Raw genomic sequence first — 26,691 nt, 5'->3', positions numbered from 1 at the left:
CTAACTTCTACTGGGAGAACAGAGGGACTGAAATAGGCCATGTCATTTTCAAAACGCACGTCCAGGTCTTAACCAGTTTAGCGAAAACCTTAATCTGGATCACTGGAAGGGGTTTGAAGCACTACCCTCGTGAATGTGGGTCCAATGTCTTACTTCAGTGATTGGCTTATGGTCCCCAAACCGACCCTCAGTGTTCAACTTGACGTCCCCAATCCAAATTGTCCTACACCCAATGACTTACTTTGGGTCCCCAAGCTGAATTGTCTTACCTCGCTGATTGACTTGGAATTACCAAACTTTATTGTATTCCCCTTGTTGATTAATTTGACGATCCCAGACTGAATTGTGTCACTCTCAGTAGTTAACTTGGGCTCCCCAACCAAATTGTCTTAGCTTCTGTGTCTGACTTTGGGTCTCTCAACGAACTTGTCTTACCCTCGGCGATAGACTTGGGGTCCCAAACCAAACTGTCTTACTTCTGTTGATTGACTTGGTATCCCCGAACCGAATTGTCTTACCCTCGATGATTGACATCAGATCCTCAGACGGAATAGTCTTACACTTGGTGACTGATTTGAGTTTCCCAAACCGGAGCAACTAAAGGAAGTGAACCAAAGGGCCATTAGCAAACTGTGAACGGAACTTCGATAGGAGGAAATGAGTATGAATTATGAGACTGCGATTCATGGGTTTTGAGAAGCCTTTTCCTTCAGGATCTAGTCCTTGAGAAACAAACCCCTAATGCAGTCTCTTTAGCACACTGAACGTTACAGCTTCCTTTAAATTTCATCAAGGTTCAAACTGAAAGAAGGAATCAGACAATGAGATTATATACCAACAGATCCATCCTAAGCAAATCCAGACAAAGTTTTTAGGTCCTTAAACAGGGAAAATGAAGAAGGAAATCCTGTTAATGGCACACAGTATCTGCGATGTCGCTTTGCAGATGATATTCTACTACTTCCCTGCTGCGCATATAAAATTCAACAAGGAATGGAAAGTTCGAAAGTACAAATGAAAATCGTTTTGATAAGACTAAATAATGCATAATCAACACATTTTGTAATGAAATCATAAAAGCATTTCACGGATTTCTGTATTTACCTTATAGTGATGGAATGGTCATCATTTGTATTGTCTGAGGTCGTTACTTCTCTGCTCTGACTATGCAAATTACTGTTTCCTTTTCTGAAAAATGAGGCAGCTTGTCATATTAGTATGTCTAAAGCTGTTGATGCTCGCTGTACCAGCGTGTCATTTTCTTTCCTGCGCGTTCACATTTTTTCATTATTGGCGATGCATAATGAACATATTATTTGTATTTTACAGAATAGAGAGCCAAGAGCAACCACTACACACAGGCACTGAGAAGGGATGGGAACAGTAATATTCCCGCGTCTTATATATATATTTAAGGGATAGAGAAACATGCGTCCTTCTTTCAACTATGGATCGAGAAAAGACTAATAAACAAAAAAGTAGTGTTTGCAGATTTTGTTGTACAAAGTAATATGGTATCTGCAGGTATCTAAGTAGTCGGCTTTTACGGCGCTATGTATCACGAAACAAAATTAGTTCTTCGAACAAATTATAATCACCCTTCAAGATACTACCTTGAAGTGATGGTAACATTCCTGCTATGAGCGAACACGGTAGGTGATGTGACATTTCTTTAGCACAATGGACGAATGGAAGGTTGTCGCAGCCGATGAACGATGGACGGTTCTCATGTGCATATGAGTAAGCGCAGAACGCGTACGTATCTGCAGTAGATGGCGACATGCGGAGCCTATATAATTAAAATTGGAAATTGGCACGGGTGAGCTATGTGATAATGGAAACAAAAACGTTCTAGTGAACACAGGTCCGCAAGTGAACCGTTTGTAAAATAACTATGAATGTGTATTTACAAGGCACAACTGTAAAATCCATTTGCGAAATATCTATGAATGTGTATTTACAGGGAGTATGAAATATTGCAGTATTTATTGAAAATGTATCTGAAATGTAATCTTGTCTCCCGCTCTCACACCAGCATTGAAATGGCACAAAAGTTAAGATCGTTTCACACATGACAGCAATGTGTTGATTTGGAAGTTAACCAACGCTCTTCAACGTGGGGCTCTGGATCTTCAAGAAATCGCTACCATAACAGACAGAGGTACTGGAGTTAGAAACGTTATTGTAGATGAGAAGCATCTCCTCATAAAACATATCTGACGAGGTCTTCTCCTGGAGATTATTTATATCATCTGAAGCGTTGTTCGACTCGTAAGAGAAGGGCCTCAGGAAACAAATTTGGTATTATGACCTAAAAATTTAGACTTTACACTACGTGTGTTACAAACACGAGTGTTACATAATTTTAGCCACTCGCTATGCTTACTGCATTATTTTATTTAAGAAACGGTACAAATAGATACACACAGTACCCTGCACGTGGATATTAGGACTGGGGCTAAGAAAGTATAAAATTTACATTTACAACGAGGGAAGGCTACAACATGTATTTCGTCTAACGTATGAAGAATATTCTGTCAGTACTTCAGTTTAGATTGTAGGTGACCTAGAGAATGAAACACCTAGATATTAGGAAATGTAAGTTGGACAGACATAGCGTAAAATCAATGGGCAACATTAAAGAAGAAGTTGATACTCTAGATTCATAAGACGTTGCTGTTGATGATACAATTATTAACATCATATATAAATATGAATTTGGGTGCCATTTGTTTTCATTTTCATTTTAACCCGGATGGAATTCTGGAGGTCCACGTCATTGTGTTTAGGATCGGGCAGCTCATATAAGACGGGATATTTACTAACTGACTCGATAAGATATTAGTCATCCATCTTTCTGATAAGTAAACCAATAAACTATAGAATGAAAAAAAGTTACAGTACTGCCGCGCAAATTCCAGCCTTCACCTCCGATGGACAGAAGTCAGCATGGGTCCATGAACCAGGCACCTGTGCAGAGGCCCATACGCAGCAACATTCGCTGAACGGTTGTTGAGATAAAACTGCTGGTAGCCGCTTGGTTCATCTGGGAGTTCAGTTGCTCAACAGTTGCACATCTATTGGCCGCAACGTATTCCCGCAGCTGATGTTCACCCCTGTTATCTATGGCCCGTGGTGCACAACAGTTGCCTCCCCGCCGGTTTTGGATATGATATTTTATCACGCACAGTATACTTTCAGTACGGCGGCACATGAACAGTTCACAAACTTAGCGAATTCGTAAATGCTTCCACTCTTGGGCTGAAACTCAATGATCGTGCTCGTCTGGAGGTCAGATAATTTGTATTGTTTCCACACACATTACGACGACGAGTGCTCTGTTTTCTGCGTCTGCTCCTGCGTCTCCTTCCCCAACCCACCCACCCCCCTTCCACCCGCTCACACCAACATGGTTTATACACTTCAAACACTGCACATGTTGCACGCTTAATCTTAACTAGGGTAACTGGACCCAACGGCATACTACAACTTTACATACTGCTCCCTCCCCATACGGTCCCGAGATCATCTCATATTTTGTTTTATCTTGGTCTCCGTTTATTCATTTCTTGGCATGACGATAGTGGCTCCATCTAGTAGTACAAATTAAGACACAAATTTCTCTGTGCAAGGGAGAGATAGTTCTCATAAGATTTGTTGCTCACCACAGCCCAGTATGAATGTCCTCATAACATCCACTCATATGTGTCCAAACTTTCCCATTACAGTGCCCTGATATCCTTTCCCTTCTTTTTTTCCTTATTATAATTCCTCTTCTCCCTCCTACTTCTTCCTCCACCTCTTACCCCTTACTGTTGACTTTCTTCATTTCCTTCCGCCAGCCACAGAATGGCGTCATCATGAAAATTTTTCCCTGGGGACAGTGCGATACCCTAGATACGCCTTGATTGCATGGTCATGGACGAAAGATGTCTGCAAGAAATCAAAATATCACGGTAAGCAGACGGCGACAGCACTTGTCACCGATCCGCTCACGCGACGAATGAGCGCGAATACACCCAGTCACATTCTGAGAAGAATATTTTTAACTTCGCCGGGAGAAGCACGATCAGGTCACCAGTGTGTATGAATCGTCACTTACAAAACATGGACTTTGTACACGGTCCAGGAACATTAGTGCGTTCACCGGTCAAAATCCTGAGTAAGCAGTTTTTGCAGCGCGGGGTACAGGAAGGGAGACAATGAGATTCTGGAAGGTACCGAAAGGGATGTGGAGCCATGAAGACTCAAGTGCCGTGGCCAGCTGCGCTAGGTATCTCGGGCGAGAATCCACAGAGCCAACAGCCTGATCGAGGTGGTCCCATAGTTTCACGATTGAGTTTAACGCCAGGGAGTACGGTGGCCAGGGGAGTATGGTAAGCTCATCCTCGTGCTCTTCGAACCACGCATGTACACTACAAGCTGTGTGACATGCTGCATCGTCCTGCTGATAGATGCCATCGTGTCGAGGAAAAGACAAACTACATGTATCGAGTGAACATGGTACCCAAAGATAGATACATACTTGTGATGATCCATTGTGCCTTCCAGAATGTCGAGATCACCCAGGGAATACCACGAAACATTCCCAAGACCGTAACGCTCCCTCCTTCGGCCTGGACCCTTCTGACGATTTCGCAGAGCTGTACACGCCAATGACCACTGTCCGATGGAGGGCAAAATGTGATTCATTTGAAAAGGTCACCTGTCTGAGCCGTGCGTGGCTCGTGTTCCCGACATCATATATTTTACATCCTGTTTTTAACGTACTTCCACCTCACTACATTAATTTAAATACCTACTGTAGCTGAGTTGCTGCTTTGCCTGACCGTGACCGGTGCCAGCAGCGCATATCGATATATTCCCTCTAGTAGTATCTTTGGTCGACTGCTATTACTTCCCGGTCGTCGCCTGTCGGAAGCAAGTTCGGTTGCGAGTTCGAGCTGCCAGTCAGTTGGAACGTGTCTGTAGCGCAGTTGGACCTGCCAGTCGGGGAGCTGCAATGCGGCACTAGTGTAGTAGGGTTGGAGCGGCGAGGTCTGCGTCGACATGGCTTGGCCCTCATCACTTGAGCCGGACCACGGTCTTCGGGGATCGTCGGTCGCTCGTCCTACCGGACGACGCATTTTGGCTCGCCGGTCGTTCATGAGTCGGCTGTGTGTATGTGTATCGACCCCCGATTTGTCTTCGTGCGTGCTTAGTTCCTGTTGGGTATCGTTTAGGTCTTCGTGGAAGTGTTGTCAGGTTGTGTGTGTAGTTGGTGTTATTTCCTCTGACGACTGTTTTAGACGTTGTCGGCATTCTGAGGCGAGTCGGTCGGTTGTTGCGGACCAGGGAAGTTATCTCCGCGCGGTGCAGTCGGCTGGGTCCGTTGGCGGTCCCTGTGCAATGTCGGAGCGTGTGTGGAGCTGTCCGATAGCTACGAGCTTCGTGGCTCACCGACCCAGGACGTCAAAGTTGAGTAGTGGTTTCAACTACCCAAGCCAGGTCCATTCTTGTTGTGTGGTTCGATTCCGTGGTTTGCTGTTTGGGGAGGATTTCCTGTGAGCAACACCGAGTGTTCTAATGCTGAAATTTAGCCGCCATGCGGTGCAATTAACTATACTGGTTCGCTACAATTCAAGTGTACTAGCAAAATTATCTGCCTTGTGGCTGTTAGTGTGTTGGTTATCTGCCCTGGTCACTGACGTAAATTCAGGCAGTGTTCCTTTTGGGTAAAGTTGACTATATTACCGTATTTCAAATTCAAGTGTACCAGCGGAATTTTCTGCCTTTTGGCCGTTAGTGTTCTGGTTACCTGCCCTGGCCACTAACGCAATTTCAGGCAGCGTCTTTTCCTCACCTGATGTGTAGTTATGACAGCTAATACATATTTCATTGTGGATAATCAAATTCGTAATCTTTTGCGTTTGAGTTCTCATGTACCGACTGGTGGCAAGCAAGTCGTTTTGTCCGTTGGTCCGTGGCTGTTCCCCTGGTTGGGTTCCGACGGATCAAGTGTAGTTTCGCTCGCCACCTGTCTCACCTAAGTGAACGAGGGCAGACCGACCTCCCTGGATGATTCTGAGTGCCGTTTTCTTTATTGTCCTTCTCATCGGTGTTTAATTCTCTGTTTATAATCTATCGTAGCCAATAATTTACAAAATTCTTGCTTTTATGTATTGTTTCAAATCTGGAACATCAATTGTAGGCCTTCAGCCACTTAAATTCTTATTCTAAAATATAAAAAAAATACATTGTGGCCTTCTGCCTTTGAAAGGTTATGGTAATTTATTTTAAAATCTTGAAAATTTCATTGTGGGCCTTCAGCCGTTTCTATTGCATCGTGTTTATGTTTGTCTATTCACCCTTGCTTTAAGGCTCTCACCCTCGCTGTGTGTATATATGTTAATTATTTTATTTGCAATTTTAACTACAGTAGAGCGTCAATTATCCGAAGTAATTGGGGGACATGGGTGTTCGGAAAATTAGTTTGTTCGGATAATCGAACTGTACATGTTTATTTGCCAAAAAGAAGTACTGTACAGTAAATTTATTCATAAAAACAGGCATCTCTTTTAGTTTTACAAAGTAACATACAAAGGCAACTTCAGTAGGAATATATAGTAATAATCTCGTACTTGTCCCTCATAGAAAGGACAACACGTTTACGTTAAGCATTTTGTATCGTCAAGTTCACTTCTTCACGCAGCAGCACACAAGTGGTCGTAACAGAGAACAGAAGATGACTGACTGCTCAGTGAGAAGATCACCTTGTGGGCGCGCAATCCTTCTAACTGCGCGGAGCGGCACCCCTCAACTCTAAGCTGGCGCAGCTGTTGCTGTGAACAGCTTTGATACTGCTGCTACTGCTACTGCCAGTGCCAAGCCGACAGAAGTGTGCTGATTGTTGAAACACAGCGACTGGCGGCTTGGCCGGTCAGCAGCGCCTTGTGAAGGCCCCATTAGCAGCAATGTTCTGCCAGCGGTGGTCCAGTGCGGCGACTACTGTGGAGAACTTGGTTTGGGAGTGAGGGGGATGATGGACGGTAGTGTGGGAGAGTAACAGGTGTGAGCGAGTACACAGTTCGGTTAAGCGGTCGTTCGGTTGACCGACGTTGGGATAATCGACGATCTACTGTACATGCTTTTACCACTTGAGATTTATCTTGTTGCTTTAAGATATCTTGTTTGGAGGCCTTCAGCATTAAAATAACTGCCTTTTGAAACCTAAGGGTTCGGCTATGTGCCGTTTTGGTTGAAAGGTGTTATTAAATTACAATAAATTACAATTCTGAGTGGACCTGACCGACATCTTATTTGGCCCTTTCCACAATCCTGATCACCTGTTCTGCCCAGCGGGTTTAGCGAGCGTTTCACTGTCGCCACTCAGTAGACGTCCAGTCGCGGTACTGGTGTGCAAATTCCAGCCTTCGTCTCCAATGAAGAGAAGTCATCATGGGTGCAGGAACCAGGCGCCTGCAACAATCCCTGAACGATCTTTGAGGAGGCAACGTTGGCAACCCCTTGGTTCATCTGCGCTGTCAGCTTCTCAACAGTTGGACGTCTGTTCACCCGTACACAACTCTGCAGCCGGTGTTCCTCCCTGTCATCTATGACCCGTGCTGCATCACACTTACCTCGGCGACGGTTTTGGATGTGGCATTTTGTCATGCGCAGTTCCGCCTCAGTTCCACGACTCGCAGACATTTGCAACACATTCGCACTATTCCATGGCTTACATTAGACACAGATATCTGGGGTACACTAATTCCTTCCTGGGGAGTACGGGGTGGCGGAGGGAAGGGCATCCGGCCACCCCTTAAACTTACCATGCCACATCCCATTAAACATGGCCGACCCTGCGTAACTGCGGGACAAAGCTCAGACAAAGAAAGAAAGAAAGAAAGAAAGTGTACTTGAACCAAGGCGGCAAGTGGACAGTTTACAAACTTAGCTGTTTCGGAAATGCTTCCACCCTTGGCCCGAAACGCAATGATCGTGCTCTTCTGGAGGTCAGATAACTCGCAGTGTTCTCGCATTACGACTGCGACTGCACTGTTTTCTGCGTCTCCCACCCCTACTTTCCATCATACACACACATGTACACGCACGCACGCAAGCACACACACACACACACACACACACACACACACACACACACACACACCGACTGTCCCGCCACCTGCCGTCTGCGAGAGGACATTGCACGTTGACACACAGGGTGTTACAAAAAGGTACGGCTAAACTTTCAGGAAACATTCCTCACACACAAATAAAGAAAGATGTTACGTGGACATGTGTTCGGAAACGCTTAATGTCCATGTTAGAGCTCATTTTAGTTTCATCAGTATGTACTGTACTTCCTCGATTCACCGCCAATTGGCCCAATTGAAGGAAGGTAATGTTGACTTCGGTGCTTGTGTTGACATGCGACTCATTGCTCTACAGTACTAGCATCAAGCACATCAGTACGTAGCATCAACAGGTTAGTGTTCATCACGAACGTGGTTTTGCAGTCAGTGCAATGTTTACAAATGCGGAGTTGGCAGATGCCCATTTGGTGTATGGATTAGCACGGGGTAATAGTCGTGGCGCGGTACGTTTGTATCGAGACAGATTTCCAGAACGAAGGTGTCCCGACAGGAAGACGTTCGAAGCAATTGATTGGCGTCTTAGGGAGCACGGAACATTCCAGCCTATGACTCGCGACTGGGGAAGACCTAGAACGACGAGGACACCTGCAATGGACGAGGCAATTCTTCGTGCAGTTGACGATAACCCTAATGTCAGCGTCAGAGAAATTGCTGCTGTACAACGTAACGTTGACCACGTCACTGTATGGAGAGTGTTACGGGAGAACCAGTTGTTTCCGTACCATGTACAGCGTGTGCAGGCACTATCAACAGCTGATTGGCATCCACGGGTGCACTCCAGTGAATGTTTCATCCAACAATGTGTCAATCCTCATTTCAGTGCAAATGTTCTCTTTACGGATGAGGCTTCATTCCAACGTGATCAAATTGTAAATTTTCACAATCAGCATGTATGGGCTGACGAGAATCCGCACGAAATTGTGCAATCACGTCATCAACACAGATTTTCTGTGAACTTTTGGGCAGGCATTGTTGGTGATGTCTCGATTGGGCCCCATGATCTTCCACCTACGCTCAATGGAGCACGTTATCATGATTTCATACGGGATACTCTAACTGTGCTGCTAGAACATGTGCCTTTACAAGTACGACACAACATGTGGTTCATACACGATGGAGCGCCTGCACATTTCAGTCGAAGTGTTCGTACGCTTCTCAACAACAAATTCGGTGACCGATGGATTGATAGAGGTGGACCAGTTCCATGGCCTCCACGCTCTCCTGACCTCAACCCTCTTGACTTTCATTTATGGGGGCATTTGAAAGCTCTTGTCTGCGGATCCCCGGTACCAAATGTAGAGACTCTTCGTGGTCGTATTGTGGACGGCTGTGATACAATACGCCATTCTCCAGGGCTGCATCAACGCATCAGGGACTCCATGCGACGGAGGGTGGATGCGTGTATCCTCGCTAACGGAGGACATTTTGAACATTTCCTGTAACTAAGTGTTTGAAGTCACGCTGGTACGTTCTGTTGCTGTGTGTTTCTATTCCATGATTAATGTGATTTGAAGAGAAGTAATAAAATGAGCTCTAACATGGAAAGTAAGCGTTTCCGGACACATGTCCACATAACATATTTTCTTTCTTTGTGTGTGAGAAATGTTTCCTGAAAGTTTGGCTGTGCCTTTTTGTAACACCCTATAGAACACAGGTAGTCACGCTGGTACGTTCTGTTGCTGTGTGTTTCTATTCCATGATTAATGTGATTTGAAGAGAAGTAATAAAATGAGCTCTAACATGGAAAGTAAGCGTTTCCGGACACATGTCCACATAACATATTTTCTTTCTTTGTGTGTGAGAAATGTTTCCTGAAAGTTTGGCTGTGCCTTTTTGTAACACCCTATAGAACACAGGTAGTGATAATATTAACATGCAGCACGTGATACGCGCACGGTGGTGAAACTGTAGGCAGACAGCAAGTGGACGAACTTGAGCTCCGGGGAAGAAGCGACCAAGAGGCCGGGCACAGAGAGCCGTGGCAGGTGATCGATCCAGCCTTGAAGGCCAATCAAGTCGGAGACGGGATTCAATCAAAGTGGCCGTCCGCCCTTGTCTGTCGCAGCGCTCCTCGCCGGCTGTCCTTTCCGCTGCTTCATTTATCACACCAACTTCATAAAGATGGCAGGTCCGTTCCTCGGCGGGGCAGAGACCGATATTGAACTGCGGGGAATCCTTCAGGGCGGGCACGAGCCGGCTTCAAGGAGATATTTTACTCACTTGTCACTCTGACTGACGTGCGCGGCATTATTCATTTGTCGCAGAATATTCTCGGTTTGAAACTCAAATAAAGTTTCGGTATTCACAGCCGTACCTTCCGCGGAGGACAGCCATGTCGAGACGTATTTCACAGTTGGCTCCATCTGTACAAGTCGTGTAGGTAACAAGTCAGAACGAGATCGCATTTCAGAGTACAGCAGTATAAAAATTTCCACAGTTTATCAAATGTACGTGTTCTGATAGGTTCAATACGTTTTAGGAAAATATGCTGATGTTACGTTCATCAAATCATTTGACTGATGAGGTATCACACATTGTTTATACGCTCTGGCTTTGGAATATTTCCCTGTGCCTGATCCATTTCTTCCTACGTGAGATCGCAAAATAGATAATTGTGGTATCATCGGAATTCTTGTGATGGAAACGATTCCAGTGGCATACACAAATATTGCTTCATCACATGATCGAAGCAAAAAGTTCTCTTTCAATATATAATGTTAAATCCACACTTAAAACGTTGCCGAGAAACGAGAAAATAACACCATTTAAGTGAATTTCGTTTTAGTCACATATTATATAATTTGTAAAACTTTACGATCAATGGTACATAAACGTTTGGACCTATTGTCTTGGACCATTGAAGTACCATGTACAACCGCCACCACATTTGAAAAAAGTGGGAAATGAAGAAAAATTAACACCCTTAACAAATCTGATACCCTTAACAAATCTAATCAAAGTTTATCTATGTTGATAGGTTATACAAATACCAAAGAATCATGTAAAAACGGGTACACAGGCAAAACAGCACACAATGAAAGTAAAGTAAAAGGATATTTTGAACCTTCAATGGCAGTAGAATCTGATCATTCAAACAGGTTTTATAGAATCTCATTACGGTAATTCAGCGACACATTGTACTGCAGTTACTTTTACACTCAACAGAGTAGTTTTGGATTTACTGATACTGATGATACTAATCGCGCTATCCTCATAGATTCTCGTACGTGTATATGCACCTCATAGTAAATAATCACTGTGCCAGTTTATTAATTCCGTTCTACAATTACTATATTCATTAACGTCTATTTTGTGTTTTATATAGTGTTTCTAAGAGCCTTCCAGAGCTTTTTCTTTGGCCTTTCTACAGATATTTGCAATTTCGTTTTTGCCGTTGTGTACATCGAATGAACCATATAGAATTCTGCGAATGTGTACCTTGAGACGCCAGTGTCAACGGGAAATGTCGGTTTGGACACCGATGGCAGAAAAATGTTTTTTTCACTGGAATTTTAGGTGCCCGTTGGACGGAGCAGCCGAATATTGGTTTAGAAAAATGGTGATTTATTTCTCATTACACATACTTTTTGTGCCCATTAGACAAGCGACCCTGTATTACTCTAAAAAACTAAACTCCACCCGAATAGGCCATGAAGGCCCAACGATACCCACCGGCCACCGTGTCATCCTCAGCCCACAGTCGTCACTGGATGCGAAGATGGGGGCAGCATGTGCTCAGCAAAATGGTTCAAATGGCTCTAAGCACTATGGGACTTAACATCTGAGGTCATCAGTCCCGTAGACTTAGAACTACTTAAACCTAACTAACCTAAGGACATCACACACATCCATGCCCGAGGCAGGATTCGAACCTGTGACCGTAGCAGCAGCGTGGTTCCAGACTGAAGAGCCGAGAACCGCTCGGTCACAGTGGCCGGCTATGGTCAGCACACCACTCTCTCCACCGTATGTCAATTTTTGAGGTCAGAGCCGCTACTTCTTAATCAAGTAGCTCCTCAGTTTGCCTCACAAGCTCTGAATGCACCGCGCTTGCCAACAGCGTTCGGCAGGCCGGATGGCCACCCATCCAACAGCTACCCCAGCCTGACAGCGCTTAACTTCGATAATCTGACGGGAATCGGTTTTACCACTGCGGCAGGGCCATTGGCCCTATATTAGTCTAGCACTATATTTATTTTGCCTATATGTATTAACAGGAAAATCAGAACAAGTACTCCAGCAGCGACTGACTGGCTTCGCTGATGGGTGGTAACAGACATCGCAGGACAGGGAGAAACACAAGACGGGACAAGTCGGATGTGGAAGTGTGGCAAGCAGATATTTACAGACATGGCGAATGCTTCAGGATATTTCGCTAAATTGCATATCGCGCGAGAGTATTTCGAAGCTACTGCTTTAAAGGAGCTATAAAATTCTACAAAATATTTCGTTTTACCAAGAAATAACGAGCGTTTACCTTTGACACTAACGTCTCATCGAACTTGTTGGCCAATATTTGTTAGGGCTGACACACTCCACACAACGAAGAAACAAAACTGCATATGTCTGCCGAAACACCAATGGTGACTCTTTCGGGAGACAATTCTCTCTCTCTCTGTCTCTCCCTCTCTCTCTGTCTGTGTTTGGATGTGTGTTTGTGAATATATCGACAGGCTTCCGAATGTGTTCAGGCTGTGATTGGTTTCCTTTTGGTAAATAAATTATCACCAACGCCAGCTGGCATTACTTGTGCTACTGCAGCTGCAGCCATTTGTAGTGATAATGATAACAATAATCTTCTTCATCTACGTGACCAGGCACAGTGGACCGCACTCTGCGACAATTTTCCTCCTCCACTGTATTTTGTCCATTGCCGCTATCCGCCATCCGTCCACATCTATCGATGCTTGGTTTAAATCTTCATGGAGTCCATCCCTCCAACGCTTCTTGTGTCTCCCTGTGGGTAGGTGTGAAATCCAGGAGCTTCCCAGGCCATCTGTGATCTACCATCCGGACCACATGGCCAATCCACGGCATTCGTTTGGCTTTGACAGTTCCTGCTATGTTGGGCTGCTGGTGTAGTTCCTCAAGCTCTTGGTTGTGTCTGATCCTCCATTCCCCTGTGCCTACATCCAGAGCCGAACCGAAGATCTTCCGAAAGACTTTTTTCTCAAAAACGAGGAGCTTATAGAGGTCCTGTTTCCGGATACTCCACGTCTCACAGCCATATTGAACAACAGGCTGTATCAGGGTTTTGTATAGTCCAATAATAATAACTGAAGCCTCTCTTTCGTAGTATAGTAACCCAAATATTTATTTTTATTTAATCTGAGTTATTTAGATGAGTTATTAAACAATTAAACAATTAAAAGTTAACTTCCGATCGGGCACAGAGCGATGGGCTTACTGTCATTTATTTGAAGAATTTCACAGACTACTTTACAGCAAACTCTCTGACTTTCAGCGTGTATTCTGACGTGAAAACTTAATTTCGACGAATATAAGGTATCAAGAGATTTATTTTCAATTCTGAGTGCTTGAAATTAACTCTAATTAAAAACAGTGTTTGTTCACAGAATTAGACTGAGCTTTCTTAATAACAGGACTTGTGAATAAACAATTTACGACGATATCAAGCTTCGTTACGTCCGCTATTACTGCTTCAAGAGATTTTAATGAAGTTTGTGACTCGTCCTACCAGCTTTAAGTAAAAATAAACTGAACACTACCCTGGAAATAGATGACATCATCACCCACCGATCTAATAAATTAAAATTTAGCACCCACGAAAGACTACAAAAAGAAAGAGGAGCCACATAACCTAATAATAATTATAACAATAATAATAATAATAATAATAATAATAATAATAATAACAACAACAATTGTGACGTTAATAACAGTAAAGACAGTGGCAGATAAAAGAAGGATTTATAGGTCTTCAAACTAGATGTTTTCTAATAAAGCGAGTTTTGGGAAAAGGAAACTTAAAGAGACTACATCGACTAAGGATTCAGGGAAATGAGGAAGATCTGCTTGGAAAGAGGGATGTGCAAGGTATACGAATGATTACATGTACAATGGTAACCCTATTGTTGTTTTAGTCGATATGTCATTACCTTTACTCTGAAGGTAGAGACGTCATTTACTTGTGTAGGATAATGTTGGAGGTTGTTCCAGAGTTGGGTTCCTGCTACTGGTAAGGACTTCGAGAAAGTGGCTGAACGATGGAGTGGGACAAAAAGGGTTTTGCTCTTATGGGAACAAGTGTTCCTGTCGTATTATTTAGCCAAGAGCGCTAAGGCCGAGGAAAAATGTGAGGGACAGCGTTCATTGATAAGACAGTACAGGAGACAGAGGGTATGGAAATCTCTGTACTTGTCTCCACGCAGCCAGGATAGTTGGGCATATGATGGTGAAACGTTATCAAAGAGTCGAACATCATAATTATAACGAACACAGGCATTGATAATCAGTCACAGATGCCGTGAGCTTTCCTGAGAAAGGCATTGACGGATAACGTCACTGTAATCAATAGTTGGGAGTATAAGATTTTGTACAAGCTTCATTTCCAGGTCAAGATGGGGAAGCTTTTTTCTCTGTAGGACATAGAGAGTTGCTGATGCCTTCCTGCACATTGTAGTTATGTGCTCAATCCAATTTAGATTTTCATCTATTATTACTCCTAGACTATGACGAAGGAGAGAAGTTGATATTTAACCCATTTAACATAAAGATGGTAGGGATTATTCCCAACATTTCGGGCTGATTAGCGTAGAATGATCAACCAATGCCGCTTGAATTATGAATGGGATGAGCTATAACCCTGTATCTTGCGCGCTTTTAGATGATGCACACAGGTGGGTATTGAGATTCTCGGATGTGTGTGATGTCCTTAGGTTCGTTAGGTTTAAGTAGTTCTAAGTTCTAGGGGACTTATGACCTCAGCAGTTGAGTGCCATAGTGCTCAGAGCCATTTTTTTGAGATTCTCGATATCTGTCTTCAGCTTTATAGGTTTTGCATTTTGATCCATCAGCGTACATGTGGTATTTGCAATAGGACAAGACTGATGTCAAATCATTTACGTACAACGAAGAGAGTGTAGGAACCAAATACCGAACCCTGGAGGACGCCTGTTCCTACCTGCTTCCATTGTGACTTAATGGTGCAGGACATGTCGCATTGGTGCCGATACACCAGGAATGAGAGAGACCACTGCACTGCATTTGGCGAGAAACTTAGGCTGCTATGGCTCTAAGCACTATGGGACTTAACATCTGAGGTCAGCAGTCCCCTAGACTTACAACTACTTAAACCTAACTAACCTAAGGACATCACACACATCCATGCCCGAGGCAGGGTTCGAAGCTGCGACCGAAGCAACCGCGTGGTTCCGGACTGAAGCGCCTAGAACCGCTCGGCCACAGCGGCCGGTTAGACTGCTATGTTTTGGACGTAAAATGTCACAATCGACGGCTTGAAAGGCACTGCTGAAATCTAAGAAGCACATGAGAGTTGCCTCTTATGCATACATGGAAAGAACCAGGTCATCCGTTACCTTTATTAAGGCCGATGTGACGCGACGTTCACAGAGGCCTAATTGGTATGCGTCTAGTAGGATTATAGCTAGTTTGCTAGCTGGTTTGTTAGCAAGTTTGTTAGTTAGTTAGTTTGTTAGCTATTAGTTAGCAGGTCGTGGGCTACATATTCTAAGGCCTTGGAAATCTCAGGAGGAATTCAAATTGCTCGGTAATCAGAGGATGCTGTGACTGTGTCCCTTTTAGATAATGGCTTAACTAATCCCCGTTTCGAAGCCTCAAGGAAAATAGTTGTGGTTAAGGAGAGTTGAAGATACCTGTTATAGTGGGTAGTAGTGGGTCATTAATAAGCTTAAGCTTCATAATTTGGACTGTGATGCCATCGTGTCCAGCAGATGATGATTTGATACATAGGTTGGTTCTTTTTTGAGGTATTTAATTATTTACAGTGCAGTAGTCATGGCACACAATGATCTCGCAGTGCCACAATACCGTATCACGCAGCCACAAGAACTCACTGGACGTGTCCGTGGCACTACTTTGAGTACTTTTGGAACAGGAGTTGCAACGCCATTAATGTTAATGATGGACGTACGAGAACCTGCAGCGGGATCTATCTGATAGATTGTGGTCAGGCGTCCAGGGCGACTGCAATAAAGGCGTCTGGAGGAGGCCGTTAGCGGAGTTTTATGGTGAGCTCACGAGGCGCGGGGAGAGGTGGCGGCGTAAGCGCGCCGCCTCCATATCTCAGACGGGCGATCGGGCCCCGCCCAGAGCTGAGGCAGCAGGGACCACTGCCGGCAATTGGCACTTGTCACGCGGACCGCCCCCGGCTGACGGATGCGTGCCACCTTGCGCAATTACCCGTCTCTCGCCCGCGCCACTGGACGACGGCCGCTGGCGCCGTGACTCACGTCGTGCTACATGTCACCCTGGTCCCCAAAGTCTCCGGAGGCGACTTCGCTCGTAATTCTCTCCACCCAAAGGGCCGTTTGTTACCTCAACAAGATGAACCCTTAATTTAATCTGGTGCGAGTGCTAGCTCTTGGATAGATAAAGAGAGGAAGAAACATACAGGCGATTTTTGGAGGATGATAGACGACGTGAAAATATGTTCTGCAATAATGCAGTTGTACTCGTTTGGTCACAACAGTACTTTGTTGATTAGGAAGCAAAGAGACAGATCAGGGTAGCTTGGCACACTACAGACTACCAACAGACAGCCAATTGAATAACCAAACATATATACTTATCTTCTGAGAAACTATCACGTAGAACATAACAAGCATTTCCAATTTATGAATAAAGTCTTTTATCAACTCAACAGTAAACTATCTTTCTGGCTGTCCATGGCTCTCGCAGACCTGACTACGACATCGTGAGCCACTATCCCTGACGAACTGACCCAAGGCGCTGTCGTCTGTGTCCTTTATGCCATCGGCGAAGAGGGCGCTGGTGGCATGTTGTCTTTCCGGAGAGGGGCGGTGCGGCATCTAATTTGCTTGTACTGACAAGTTGGCGCCACCCGTCGGGGTCCACAGACACTGAAGTTCGCGCTGGCGGGCTTTTGACAGCCAGCGCACGAGTGGTGTCTTACGATATCACAAATACACTACCGGACATTAAAATTGCAACACCATGAAGGTGTCATGAAGCAAATGTCAAATTGGAATGATGTGTGTGACCTATGCTTGACTACTGCTCGAGTGTTTAGGATGCGTATCAGATCGGATTAAGGAAAGACATCTAAGCAGTTCAGAGGCGAGCTGCTAGATTTGTTACTGGTAGCGTCGAAAAATCCGTAAGTGTTACGGGAGTACTTCGGGGACTCAAATGGGAATACCTGGAGGGTAGGAGACGTTATAGGTCTTCATGTAAATCTACATCGATGCTCTGTATTATTTGTCACCGTACGGCGCGTGGCGGATGGTACCCCACATAACTTCTTGTAATTTCCTTTCCTGAGGACATCTCGAAAAAGAGCAGTCGCACGTATTGGAAACACGAATATAGGTATTAGGAACGTAACTGTGAAGAAATCTTGGGTAAAAGAACATATACTTCAGGTTCTTCATGAAAGAAGGAAATACAAAAATTATTACGAATATCAGCCAGCTACACAGGTCTGTAAATTGTTTCTATTTTACGTTTTATAAATCTTTCACGATGAGCCCATTTCGGCATTTTGCCATCATCAAGTGCTCTGTAAATGCGTAAGTGATAGCCTTAACATAACGGTCTGTAACTATGATCAAAAAAGTTATAATACATCGTTAGGTGTTTTTACTTCACATGTAATATCGTTGCTGTCTGGTCTGTCTTTTTAGAATTATTTTTTTCATCTTAGATGTATACTGGAGATGAACATCTGATTTTAGTTGGTTTCCATGTATGCTAGTTTTCTGACAGTTTGGATGACAGCAGATCAGCGATATTACATGTTTACGTAGTTACCATTATAAATAAGTTATGTGTGTAAATTCGGTTGTTTTCTATTATTTTTATAAGTTTGGTTTTAATTATGTTTATCTGTCTGGAATTTGTTTTAGTTTTATTTGAGATTTTTATTTTATATTTCTAGTTTTTCGTAATAGCATACATATAAATCAACTGAAATCAGATATACATCTCCATTGTACATCTAAGGAGAAATTAATAATTCTAAAAAGAGACAGAACATGACAGCAACGTTATTACATGTAAGGTAAAAACATCTAGCGATCTATTATAACTTTTCTGATCATAGTTACAGACCATTATATTAAGACAATCACTTACTTATTTGTTTATAGAGCACCTGATGATGGCCGAAATGTGCTCATCGTGAATGATTTAAAAAGTACAAAATAAAAACAATTTACAGAGCAGTGTAGCTGGCTGATATTCGTAATAACATGTCATTAAAACACGCATCTTGCACTGCGGGCCCCAAAGAACAAAAATAAAATAAAATAAAAAATACGAAAACGTTCAGGAGGAGATAAGAACTCAGCAATATAAATCTCCTAGCATTGGAATAAGTACTAGAAGAAGAAATTGACGCTACTATGGAAGGGATAGGGGATCCAGTATTAGAAACAGAATTTAAAGGAGCACTGGAGGATTTCAGATCAAATAACGCAGAAGGGATGGATAACATTTCATCGGAATTTCTCAAAGCCATTGGGTGAAATGCCAACCAAACAGCTATACAAGTTGGTGTGTAGATTCAATGAGACTGGCGACATACCATCAGGGTTTCGGAAACGAAGTTCGCAAGAGCATATAAGTGCGAGAATTATCGCACGATCACTTTAACAGCTCATACATCCAAGTTGCTGACAAGAAAAATATACAGAAGAATGTAAAAGAAAACTGAGGATCTCTTAAATGACGATCATTTTGATTTTACAAATGGCAGAGCTACCAGATCGTCAGTTCTTAATTTTCACTTCATAATGGATGTAAGACTGAAGAAAAACCAATATGTGGAAAAGGGATTCTATAATGTAAAATCGTGCAAGATGTTCGGAATTCCGAGAAGAATAGGAGTAAGCTATAGGATAACACGGGTATTAAAAAGAATGTGTAAGAATCAAGGAGTAATAAGTTTCGAAGATCAAGAACGTAGTGCTCGGATTAAAAAGGGTGTAAGACAGGAATTTAGTCATTCGCCCATGTTCAATCTGAACTTGACGGAAAGAAAAGAAAGGGTCAAGAATTACAACTTATTGTGAAAGGATATCGATGATCAGTTTCACCGATAACGTTAATATGTTCAACGAAGGTGAAGAAGAATTATATGATCTGTTGAATGAGGTGAGTAGTCCAATGAGTACAGAGTATGGATTGAGAATAAGTCGAAGAAAGACGAAAGTAATGAGAAGTAGCAGGAATGTGGACAGCGAGAAGCTTTAACATCAGAACTGGCAATCACAAAGAAGACGAAGTAAAATAATCAACGATGGACGAAGCAAGGAAAACACAAAAAGTAGACTAGCACAGGCAAAGAGGACATTCTTCGCCAACAGAAGTCTGCTGGTGTCAAACGCAGAGAAAAAATTTTTTGAGTATGTACGTTTGGAGCACAGCATTTTGTCGTCGTGAAACATGAACTGTACCATCGAGGTGCCCACAACGGTGTCTTTCAGTAAAAAAATGTGAGGCCGCGTTTGTGCTGTCCTACCCTGACCTACTTCGGTACTTCGGTACTTAAGGTATTCGACTGTTCCCCTGGCACCAGTTCTCCGTATCTCTAACCCAGTGAAAACATGTGGAAACTTTCATTCTGTAAGCTACAATATGTCTATATCTACAGGTTGTAAGTAGGCTGTTTAAGTTTTTATATTGGTAACGCCACGTAGCGCTCTGTATGTGCTGTGTGCAGTCTGTGGCTGGTTTGCATTGTTGTTGGAATATCTGCCATTGTAGTGTTGGGCAGCTGGATGTGAACAGCGCATAGCGTTGCGCAGTTGGAGGTGAGCTGCCAGCAGTGGTGGATGTAGGGAGAGAGATGGCGGAGTTTTGAAATTTGTAAGACTGGATGTCATGAACTGATATATATATTATGACTATTAAGGTAAATACATTGTTTGTTCTCTATCAAAATCTTTCATTTGCTAACTATGCCTATTAGTAGTTAGTGCCTTCCGTAGTTTGAATCTTTTATTTAGCTGGCAGTAGTGGCGCTCGCTGTATTGCAGTAGTTCGAGTAACCAAGGTTTTTGTGAGGTAAGCGATTTGTGAAACGCATAGGTTAATGTTAGTCAGGGCCATTTTTTGTAGGGATTTTTGAAAGTCAGATTGCGTTGCGCTAAAAATACTGTGTGTCAGTTTAAGCACAGTCATGTATAATTTTTCTAAGGGGACGTTTCATATGTCGACCCTTAGCTGAGGAAAGTCAGATTGCGTTGCGCTAAAAATATTGTGTGTCAGTTTAAACACAGTCATGTGTGTGTCACTTTAAGGACAGTCAAGCATAATTGTTGAAAGGGGACGTTTCATATGGCGACCCTGTCAGGATACCTCACTGGAATCTTCTGATTTTTTCTTGTAGTTTGTGTAATTAGTGTAGATTTTGTTTATTGCTAGTGCATAATTGTAGAGAGAATCTCCTTTGTAGTTGCAGTCTTTCATTGTTGTACTGTAAAACAGGTGTGGCACGCATGTAAATTTGCACAAAGTATTTCGCAGCTTGCAATTAAGTAGATATTATTTTCAGCGCTATTTAATGTGTTCTCTTATTTTCTGTGTTATCGTGTGAAATATTGTGACAATAATGGCGTGTGAAAAATGTAACACTAGGCTCCAAAGTAAACAGAGAAATAATAGTGACGACGAGCATAGCTTACCAGCACCGCAGTGTAATGAATTAACAGACATTCAAAGTAGTAATTTGGTAACTGTGCATAGGGAAATGGAGCGGGCGTCAAATAATGGTGTAGACAGTGAAACAGGCAGTGAACAGGAAAGCATTATCGATCGATCGGTCGGCAACAGCTCGCCTCAGGAATCGGGAATGACAGAACACAATATTGCAAATACTGTAGACTCCGGTTTTGGGTTCTCACCGTTTTCTCAAATGAGTCAAGACACATTTTCCGCTTGTCAAAATGTGAATGTTGCCAGTGCAAATTCATTGCTGAAAAGCACTGACGAACATGTTTCAGATACCAGTGCATTGTTATTACAATTAATGCAACAAATGGGACAAAAGCTTCAAAAGTTAGACACAATGGAACAAAATCAGAGACAAACACAGCAAAAGCTTCAAAAGTTAGACAGAATGGAACTAAATCTTCAAAAGTTAGACACAATGGAACAACAACAGAGACAAACACAGCAACAGTTACACACAATGGAATAAAATCTTCACACCACGCTTGAACAAACACGTGAAGATTTAACTACTGAGTTACATAAAATCGAATCGAAATGTCAAAAAGTCTGTAACAACGTAAAAACACAAATTTGTGAGCATTTTCAACCTATTTTTTTGCGGCATGAAAACGCATTACAGAATCACGAAGCAGCCATAAAAGAACTGCAAATTATTGTTCATGAAAATCATGAGACCTTGCAAGCTAAAATTGACTCAGTTGCATCTACCGATTCGGTTACGCAACTTGCAAAAACTCAGGAGAACTTAAAGGACACAGTAGAAAGACACATGGAGGAAATTAGTTCATTAGCAGAGAAAGTAGTTGAACTTTAGGATCAGCTAAATAATTTATCTACGAAGGTAGATGATAATCAGAATGACACAAAACCGGTAGTCTTTAATGACACAGAAGAGTGGGAATAAACTAGGAAATACAAACAAAATCAGAATCAAATTAATACGCAACACCAAAGAGAAGTCCGGGAAGTACAAGATTAGCTGACACAAGTAATACAAAAATTACATATTTCAGAGGACACTCGCGCTCCAACACGGGAAGAGGGACTTAGAAATACGGAACAACCACAAAATAATAACACAGGACACTTCGGAAATTATGAAAGAAATAGGCAAGGCACACCGAATTTTGAGATGGAACCGTCGAAACGACGTAACAATGACCGACATGCGACTCGCCGACATGATGATTTTGACTATGAGCTGTTCATTACTACACGTAAATTCAAAACATTTAAGAATTCTGGCAACGACATTCATCCACAAGCATGGCTCCATCAATTCTCTCATTCTTTTCCTCCCAACTGGTCATTAGAGCACAGATTAGAAGTTATGTGTGGCTACTTAGAGAATGAACCAGCTGTAAGAATGCGATCGGTCATTCACGATTGTCACAGTGAAGGAGAATTTTACCATGCCTTCCTCTCAGCATATTGGTCTCAAGCTACACAAGACCGAGTAAAACATGGCATCATGATGATGAAACACTTTGAACAATCTGAATTTTCCAGTCTTGTGAAATATTTTGAAGACATGTTGCACAAGAGTCAGTACCTGTCAAACCCATACAGCCCCTCAGAACTCATCCGCATTTGCTTAATCAAATTACCTGAACATTTACGACATATTATTTTGGCAGGACGTTGCAAAGACGACATTGACGCTTTTCAGGGAGTCTTACAAGAATTAGAAATTGACTCAGACAGTCGCGGGATGCGAAAACAGGAAAACAATCACTACAGGTCACATCTGACACAATTCCGTGACGACAGAAAGAATAACTGGACACGACAAGTCTATTCTTACAATGCAAATCGTGACCAAAACAGACACCACCCATATGACAACCACTGGCAGAGTAATAATAGTTACAGAGAAAGATCGCATTTCCGTAGTAAGGAATATGACAGAGATTATCATAGAAACAGACAATATGGGAACAAAAACAAATATTATCAAGGGAGACAGAATAACTTCCGACGCAACGGTCCACCATGCAGTTACGATTCCAGGAGAAATTCTCCATCACATGACCGACAAACAAGAAACTATGTAAACTACCGACAAAACGACAGACCTGAATTCCATCAGAACTGGCGAGCTTCAAACAGGGCAGGGCCTTCTCGGAAAGGTGAATTTGTAGAAGTTAGGTCTCCTAATCCTAATAACGACGCGTGCCAACAAAGAAACAGACAATGACTCGCACCGGCAGGCAGCCACGTGCACCGGCTGGGCTTGAGAAAAATAACATAAGCTAACCTTGAGAAAAATTCCAGTGTTCCTTACCGACATAACCACGTGATAATTGCGTTGAAACTGAAACTCTGCGTACTAGGAAGAGTAAAAGATTGCACCAAATTTCACATGTAAAACCGTTTATTGAGAGATAATCTGCTTTTTAACTTTGTCTTTGGCATATAACTTTTCACTTTACATTGCTAGTATGCTTTGTCAGACTTAGAATCTGTTAACATGCAACAATGTTGGAAGTTAAATATCCAGTCAAGAACCAAGAGAACTTATTTAAACAGAAATTACGAATGCATTGTATTGCGAACAGACGGCACAGTGTTATTGTGTGTGTACATTCTTGCTTGTTAGTTGCACGATTACATAACGACTATAAGGCTCACATACTTAGAACATTTACCAGTACTGCTAATGAGATTTGACTGAGGTGTTATGCAACATTTTGGTTTACTTGAAAATACATTCTGGATTTAAAGTACTTTCAGTGAGATACCAGATGACATAGTGGTTAGTTTATGTGACAGCTACACGATTTTATCATGACGCTACTAATGAGTGACAATTTACAATGTTGGTTTTACAGTGTTTCTGTTTTATATCTGCACAGTTTTCTGTTTTATTCTGGAAAGTAAAACATGTTTTAGTAGTAACTTTTGTGGTATAGCTACAATGAGACAGCCTTTCCATAGCACAACAATACGTTACAGCACAGTACTTTCTTCATCACGGCAATAAGCGTAATAACTAAGATATCTATATGCAAAGCATTTCACTTTTGTTTATCATGAGGTAAGTACATTGACTTCTGCAGAACTTAGCTTTCAGAGAACGATAACTACGACACTTCCACAGAGATTATCTTACAACAAGACGCACAGTTTAGCGCTACAGGACACGCATTTGAGTGATTAATTTTTTACTTAAACTATATATTTTTCAATATTTTTGAATTACAAAGAACGTTTTCCATGATACATTTCATTCCATTGCTGTAATCTGTAACACCTGAGGGTATAATTACATTTATCCTCAGGGGGGTACACACTTACTTTGTGTACCATGTGTGTGGCAAGCACAAGGATCCCTAGCTAATATGGTATTTGCTTATACAACTTTACACATTGGTAACATATTTCTCCAACACAGAATTACACAGCTATCTGATTATTTAACAGAGAAACAAAAATTTTTTTTATGTCAGTGACACATGTTTACACAATTACACAGTTGGGTAACTTCACACTTACGAAATTGTATTTTGTCTGTACTTTGTGAACTGTTCATATATTTTTGGAACCATTGTGATACTATGAGAGCTTTGAATGATGTATTTGGTATGGGATCATGATTTTAAAGTACGTTTGAGGTAGATGACACTATTGAAATGAGCAGAGAATTTTTTTTAGGTTTTGAAATTATTGGAGGAAGCTACGACGATTTTGAGATTTGACTGAGGTGTTATGATGTTATTATTACGACGACGATGTGTATTATGTTGTTGAGGAATGTTTATTATGATATGTATTTATTATGATGAAATATTGAAGAAGTGTCGACGAATATGTATATGTGTAATAAGGTAATGAATAATGAGTAGTGATTAGGGACTCTGACTTGTGAAAAAGGATGTTGGAAACCAAGAATCGTACTTTAAGAGTTATGAAATGTGTGTAAATGCGTGAATGTACCACAATGCCAACAAAAATTTTTTGGACACTGTTATATTTCCAGGATTTTGTTTCTACAGATTTGTAACGCAAATTCTTGACCTGTGAAATATTTTTATATGAGACTGTCACTGTAGCGGAAACTGCTGTCGTAAATATTTCCATAAGAAAGTTAAGTGACCACCTGCACATAATGCGTCATGGGCACCCAGCTGTGTCAGACGCCTGGAGAAAAAGCCATTAGTTTGTGCCTTTTCAGAGGCACAGGTAGAAAAAAAAGGGAGGCCATTATCCTCGCTATTGACATTCCTTTGTAGAAAGCATCGCAAATACGACACGCTCAAACTTGAAAACATATGATTATACTGTGGAGCTCTTAATTTATGATATTTACTAAAATGCCTAATGAAATGATGAGAAACATTTTACATCTATTGTCTTTCTAGTTGAGAGTTTGCTCATTTTGTTTAATATCTAGTTTCTAGCTGCACTTCAGCATTGGTTAAAATAAAATTTATAGATGTACTAATATAAATATTTTCTGTCTACAGATCGAGTAAATAATAATTTTTTTCAAAAAAATGAGGGAGCACAAAAAGACATTTACCTTCACAGGAATTGCATTCATAATTTTCTTTTCAAGTACTTGGTAATTTATTTTGTAGAATAAGTTGTGGTGCACCACTTTAATGACATAGATATTAAGATGTGAATAGACATTTCCCTTATCTGCATTGTTGTCTTTACTGTAATATTTTTCTGCTTGAGTTTTGTCATGTTTAGATATAAGTTATTGCATTTACTGCTGCTGTTTGCCAGGCATAGTGCTACTAAATTTCACTTTGTGTTGCTCTACTAAGGCAGTTTACTACTGATTTATTTTTTTTGTTTGCTGCTCATTGCCTTATATTAATTGTAATATTGTTGCTTACTTTGCCAATTTGTATTTTTTTGTCCTTGCTGTTTGTGTTAATTTGTTATGTCCTGCTGCATTGCCTCGTCCCTTGGTATATATATCTGAGCTCAGTAGATTTAAGTTAGCTTGAGAGGGGGTAGACTGTATAAGAAACTAACTATGATGAATTGGAAGAAATGCATTGAGAAGCTATAAGAAAATGGTTTGGCCAAAAAAGTAGTGCACAGTGGAGAAAAACTATTTTTGAAAGAGGATGTGAACAGAATACAGAAAGCATGCTTGGATAGGATTTTTTCTTTTGTTTTTTGGCTGGAGCAAATGTTGAAATAAGAGGGACGATATATGAAATGAAGTTTTGGGTTGGGCTGCAGTACCAAATGTTACACTGAAAACGAACCCTGTCCTTTCCATTGTGTTATCCCCCTATGTGTTTGTGTACTCTTGTATATTTGTGTTTTTCCTGTCTTCATGCGTTTAGCTAATAAGAGTTATGTTGTAGAATTTTTCTACTAATATGTTATTTACTTTGTAAAGATGTTTAAACATTATTTATTCTGTTTTGTTGATGTTTCGAAAGTTATTCTGATCTTTTACGTATGTACTCATGTCATAATTCCTGTAACACTGATGTATATGTTATTTCGATTCTTTTGTAAAGCCTGTACTACAAATGTTATCTGTATTGTTATGTTCTTTAATGATGTATTTTGTACCTTTGTAATTGTATTCTTATGTTATAAAATTGTAATTGACACCAGTTCATCATACTATTTACTTGTAAGTTCCATTTCACTGCACACGTTTCTG

This window comes from Schistocerca americana, chromosome 1 (genome assembly GCF_021461395.2).
Source record: "Schistocerca americana isolate TAMUIC-IGC-003095 chromosome 1, iqSchAmer2.1, whole genome shotgun sequence".
Classification (NCBI taxonomy): Eukaryota; Metazoa; Arthropoda; class Insecta; order Orthoptera; family Acrididae; genus Schistocerca; species Schistocerca americana.
The sequence above is the reverse complement of the archived record's forward strand: the minus strand, read 5'-3'. Positions refer to the sequence as shown.